Raw genomic sequence first — 6,490 nt, forward strand, 5'->3', positions numbered from 1 at the left:
CCCCCACCTGAAGCTGCTGGGCAGGAAGGACTGAGTGGCAGACCCTGCAGGGCAGGTGAGGTGACCTGCAGGTCCCACCCCACCTCCTGGGCCCGGACCCTTCCTGGGCCCTGCCACTTTCTCCCCTTTCCCCCTGCCCCCCCCACTTTTTTTTTTTTTGGCTGCACAGCATGTGGGATCTTAGTTCCCCGACCAGGGATCAAAACCGTGCCCCCTGCAGTGGAAATGCAGAGTCTTAACCACTGGACACCCAGGGAAGTCCCCCTCTCCCCTTTCTCTAAAGGATGGTTCTCGGTGGCACCCTGAACGTGAAGTAACAGTCAGCTGCCCATGGCCTTTTAGACAAACTTCTCTTCTGTTCCGCTGGAGGACTTCTTCCTGGGGAGGGGAATCGGAGCAGCAGAAACAGGAAAGGCCACTGAGGGGGGCGCAGGCAGCGGGGCGCGGTGGGGCAGCGGACATGTGAAACGGAGTCAGGGAGAGGGCAGGACGCCACCACGGCCGGCCCCCACCCCGGGGCGTGGTGTCGGCCACCTCCGTCCACGCCACAGGGAGTCACCCCTTCCCACTGGCAGCCTCATCCTGACCTCCTTCCGAACTGCCCTGCCACACGGAGGAGGCACGCGGCCATGGGTGCTGTAAAAGGAGGGCCCGTCCCCAAGGATGTAACATTACAGACGTGTCCTTCAGTTTGGGGCACCAGAGGGCCAAGGTGCTACCCAGGGGAGTAACCCTGCCACACATGCCCCATCTGCCTTGATGGGGTTCTGCTGTTACCAGCACAACCTCTATTCCTGCAAAGGGGAACAAGCTTCTAGAAAGGAGCTCAAATCATCCGACTTCTTGGGATTGGGCTCCTTTGCTTGGGAAGCCCTACCAATCCTTCCCCTGTCGTCCCGGGAACATTCTGTTCTCGCCTCAGTCCTCGGACCACGCAATATCACTGCAGGCAGAATTTTCCTAGCAACCACAGAATCCAAGGTTACATCATACCCTGCACGGCAGCTGAGCTGGTTACCTAACAGATGCCGGCTTTTCCCGAGTGCCGCCTCTCCAGCTCGCTGAGCAGGAGGGGGCTGGAGAGAGACCACGAAAGGGGACTTGTGAGCAAAAGATGCAATGAACAGGGACAGCCCACTCGCTTCTTTCCTTGCCTGTCTCGTGGGCTTTCTCGAAGGGACCTTGGGCCTCTGTGCTGAGCTGCAGGCACAAAAATAGCACCAGCTGCCCCAGGAAGGAAGAGTGAGTCTGCAGAGGGAATGGCCACTGGCTCCTTGGAGGAGCCCAGACTCAGGGGGTGCCCAGTGTGTGTAGCTGGGCTACATACACCCTGAGAGGTGGAGAAAAAAGTCACCTCCTCAAGGTCATGCAGGGACTCCAATAACTATTTAGCAAGACACCTGAGGCAGTGCTGCAATACCAGCTGGTGGCCCCATCCCTGGCTGGGGTGGGGAAGGCTAGGAATCTGCAGCTCCCATTTATAGAGCCTCCCACTCTGCTGCTAGCTGGGTGCGAAAAGGGCCCACAGAGCTGCTGCCCATCCATACTCTGTTCTGTTCCTAAAGGACTTGCTGTTTTCCAGGCCTCACCACCAGGGACCTGCTTTCCTTTAGGGCCCAAGAGGGGGCAGGCTCTTCCAGAGCATTGTCTGACCTGTCCTTATCACTGGTTGGCCTGGTACTCATCATTCAACAAGGGCCTGACCTGAGCCCCACAGGCCTCTAGGCAAGGATGCTGCCCTTCCCTTTCCTCTTTTCCACGGAACTTGGGCCAGTTACCTAACAGGGAGGGTGAGCTGCTTAGTTAGTTATTAAGATTCAAGCTCTCAGAGCTTGAGAGCCAGGAGGGGTCTCCAAGGTTAAGCCTCATGGTCCCTCCTTCTCCCTTAAAGGCTAGGATGTGGGGGCTCCCTCAGATGCTCTCACTGTCCTGGAAACACAGGGCTCACAACAGGAAGATGCTACAAGGAAGCCAGCAAGCCGAGCCCACTGCCTCTGCGCCATCAGCTAGGTTTACTATCCCGTTTTACCGACAAGGCTGGTCCACCCCACTGGTACCTCTGCTGACGCTCTCTGGACTTGGGTTCAGAGTTTGTCCCTTCTGTGTGTCCTTTCCCACCAGATGCCGTGAGCACAGGAGGGGAGAAGATGATCAGTCTCTCCTGTTCCACACTCTCTGACCCATTAAAAGATAAAGAAAGCCAAAACCAGATGAAGACATCGCAAGGAAAGAGAACTACAGACCAGTCTCTCTTATGAATATAGATATTCATAATACCTATGATATGCAAAAATACTAGCAAACGGAATACATCAACATATAAAAAGGATTATTTACTCTGACCAAGTGACATTTATCCCAGGAATGCAAGGTTGGTTTAATATCCAAAAATCAATTAATGTAATATATCCTATCGATAGAAAAAAAGGACAAAAACCATATAATCATCTGAATAGACATAGAAAACACATCTGGCAAAATTCAATACCCCTTCATGATAAAAACACCCAACACACTAGGAATAAAAGGGAACTTCCTCAATCTGATAAAGGGCATTTACTGAAAACCCACAGTTATTATCATACTTAATGGTGAAAGATTGAAAGCTCTCCCCCTTCAAGATTAGGAACAAGAAAACAATGTCCACTCTCACCATTTCTATTCAATACTGTGTTGAAGGTTCTATCCAGGGCAATTTGGCAAGAAAAAGAAATAAAAGGCATCCAAATTGGAAAGAAGTATTGATAAAACTATATTTGTAGATGACATGGATCTTACGTATAGAAAATCCTAAGGAAGCCACTGAAAGACCATTAGAACTAATAAACAAGTTTAAGTTGCAGGATATAAGGTCAATGTACAAAAATCGTTTGTATTTCTATAAACTAGAAGTGAATAATCTGAAAATGAAATTAAGAAAACAATTTCATTTACAGTAGCAGCAAAAATAATAAAATACTTAGGAATAAATTTAACAAATGAAGTATGAAATTTGTACTCTAAAAAGAACAAAACATCAATGTCTAAAACATCGCTGAACGAAATTCAACACAATTTCTACCAAATCCCCGCTGCCTTTCTTGCAGAAATTGACAACCTGCTCCTAAAATTCATATGGCAACGCAAAGGGTCCAGAATAGCCAAAACAATCTTGAGAAAAAAGAACAAGGTTGGACCCACACTTCTGAATTTCAAAACTTACTACAAAGCTACAGTAAACAAGTTTGGGTGGAATTGGCATAGATCAATGGAATAGAATTGAGAAGCTGGAAATAAACCTTCCCATTTATGGTCAATTAAGTTTTGACAAAGATGCTGAGGGTTCAATGGGAAAGAACTGTACAAATGGTGCTGGGACAACTAGATATACTCACATGTAAAAGATGAAGTTGAACCCTTACCTTGCACCATATACAAAAATTAACTCAAAATGGAGGAATGACCTAAATATAAGAGCTGAAGTTATGAAAGTCTTAGAAGAAAACACAGGAGTAAATCTTCATAGTCTTGGGTTAGGAAATGGTTTCTTAGAGATGACACTCAAAGCACCATCAACAAAAGAAAAAAATAAATAAATTGGGCTTTATCAAAGTTAAAAGCCTTTTTTTCTTTTTTCTTTTTTTCCCCACAATTTGGCCACGCCGCATGTGGGATCTTAGTTCCCCGACCAGGGATCAAACCTGCACCCCCTTCATTGGAAGCATGGAGTCTTAACCACTGGACCGCGAGGGAAGCCCCCAAAGTTAAAAGCTTTTATGCTTCAAAAAGCACTATCAAAAAAATTGAAAAGACAACCTACAGAATGGGAGAAAATATCTGCAAATCATATATCTGGTAAGGGACTCCTATCTAGAATATATAAATAACACAACTCAATAATAATAAAAAGTCAAACAACTCAATTTTTTAAATGGGCAAAGAACTCAAATAGACATTTCTCCAGAAAAGATATATGAATGGTCAACAAGGGCATGAAAAGACGCTCAACATCATCAGTCATTATGGAAATGTAAATCAAAACCACAATGAGACACCACTTCATACCTAATGGACAGCTGGAATCAAAAAGACAGACAATAACAAGCATTAGCAAGGATGTGGAGAAATTTGAACCCTCAGACTTTGCTGGTGGAATGTCAAATGGTGCGGCCCCAAGCCTGCTCCACCTGCAGCCTTCCCCATCTCAGCCGATGGCACCTCCATCCCCTGGTTGCTCAGGTCAAAAACCCTGGGGTCTTCCCGATTCCCTCTCTCACACACACACTCCACATATAACACATCAACAAATCCTGCTGACTATACTTTTAAAATGTATCCTGAATACATTACCATTTCCCCTACTACCACCCTGGTCCAGGCCACCACTCCCCCTCTCACTAGCCTCCTGTACCCTCTTTTCCTGGATCTCCCCTCTCTGGACCCCGAGGGTCCATTCTCCACATAGCAGTCAGAAGGAAGTTCTTAAAAATATGAGTCAGATCCTGCCACTCCTTTGCTCAAAACTCTCCAAAGGTGGTTTATTATAAGATTTCTCATCATACTCAAGGGAAACTCCAAACTCTACACCGTGGCTTCAAGACCCACCATGATCTGGCCTCTCACTGTCTTTTCACCCCTTTTTATATGCCTCCTCCCACCCCCCACTCCGCTCCAGCCACATGGGCTCCTGGCTGTCCTTCAGGCACAGGAACTTGCAACCCAGGACCTTTGCACCTGCGGTTTCCTTTGCCTCAATGCTCTTCCCCCCAAGTCTATCTCACAGCTCTCACACTTCATGCCAGTCTGTGTAAAATCACCTCCCCAGGCCCTCACTGACCACAGCATCTAACATAATGATACAGGATGAATCGTTATAGGTGAGGAGCCTGAAGCTCAGAGAGATGAAGCAACTCGGTGAATCAGAGGCAGAGGGAGGACCCGACGCAGACTCCAAAAACCAAGCTACACTACACGTTTTGTCATTTTCTATTAGGAAAAGGAAGTAACGGTCCTGTTCCAGTTACCCTGAGCACTGAGGCTGCTCAGGCCTCCTGGCAGAGACTGCAGTAATCCATCTGCTCCCATTAGAATGGAACCGAGACCCAGGATTTATAAAGTAACACCAGAGCAGCCCTGGGGTATCTTGGAGAAAATTCACCATGGAATCCAGAAGGCCAACCTGGGAGGAGCCCAGACACCCACCCCCTGCCCCTGCCTACTGCTCTGCCAGGTGCCCCCCTAGTCCCATGGCTCCCCTGCCACGGGGAGCAGGGCCAAGGCGCTGGCGAGGGCACAGCTCTCTGAACCAGGGCAGGGCACCGAGGGGGCCATCCCACCCCACGGCCCATGCCAGCTCTGCCCCTTTAATGGAGTCCAGTCAAGTGACTGGGGAGAGAAAAATGACAAATATTCAGGAGCTTAGAAAAGGGAGGCTGGCCCCTAGCTGAGGGTGGGAGACAGACAATGGGGTCACTGGTCTGTTTGCAAGCTCAGGATGAATTCACACCAGCAGAATCACAAGCCCAGCCCAGGCTCCACACACCAGCACCACCCTCAGCCCACGTACCGCTCACCGAAGGGAACCAGCATGCTGCCATAGGGAAGCCAGCTCACTACAGGGTGCTGGGGCACAGGGGGCAGGGAGCAGTGTGGTTTGGGGAAGGGCCCAGGAATGAGAAAAAACAGGAAAGAGGAACAGGGAGATGGCTGCAGCCCTAAGGTGATGGACGGAGTAAGGGTACACCCAGCCTCTATTTCTCAGACCTGGCCGGGGACATCCTAGTGGAGCCCTTTGCCCTTTTCCAGGAAAGGCACAGACCCTGGAGCTCACATGGAGCTGGGCCCGGTTCCAGGGTGGACGAGGACTGCTCCAGACACCACCACCCCTCCCTCTCCAGGAGGGACCCTGCAGAGAGAGAGACCAGGCAGCGGAAGGAAGGGATGAGGCCTCCTCGGGCAGCCGGGATGTGCTAACTGTGCTGGTCCAGCCTACAGCCCAGCAAAGTGCCTGGCTGTGGGGGGACAGGCTGCGGAGAACTCTTCCAGCTCCTGCAGAGTCCAGCTGGGAGGAGTGGATGCTCATAGGTGGCTGGAGAGAGGCAACAGCCCTGAGAGTAGACCCTCCCCAGGAAACCAACACAAGGTACAAAAGCCTGGGCCAGCTTCCAAAGCCTGCCAGCCCCAGTGCCCCACAGTTCAGGACACAGCCTGGTACAGATGTCACCAGAGAAAAGGGGAGGACTCCCAGCACCAGCACCAGCCACAGGTGGGGACACCCACGTCACCCGATGCAGGGTCATGGGCTCCTGCAAGGGCGGCAGCCCCCCAGCCTCTCTGAAAGCCTCACGCCCATCCCTGGCTGGAGCTGAGCACGACTACTCCATTCTGGGCTTGGGGATCTCGTGGCCTCCTGACCTCCTAATGGGCCTAACACCCTCCCAATGAGGGCAAATGACTGGGGCCTGGAAAAGTCCGAAATATGACCCCGACACCCCAGAGTCTCCCAATTCCT

At 50.3% G+C, this 6,490-nt stretch overlaps 1 protein-coding gene across 2 annotated transcripts in view; it reads right to left on the bottom strand.

Annotated features, from left to right (window-relative positions):
* Nucleotides 1–6,490, bottom strand: part of CTNNBIP1 (catenin beta interacting protein 1) — a 52,283-nt gene that overhangs the window by 1,335 nt on the left and 44,458 nt on the right. The gene's annotated exons all lie outside the window — the stretch shown is intronic.

The sequence above is a fragment of the Lipotes vexillifer genome, unplaced genomic scaffold, assembly GCF_000442215.2.
Source record: "Lipotes vexillifer unplaced genomic scaffold, Lipotes_vexillifer_v1.1 scaffold575, whole genome shotgun sequence".
Classification (NCBI taxonomy): domain Eukaryota; kingdom Metazoa; phylum Chordata; class Mammalia; order Artiodactyla; family Lipotidae; genus Lipotes; species Lipotes vexillifer.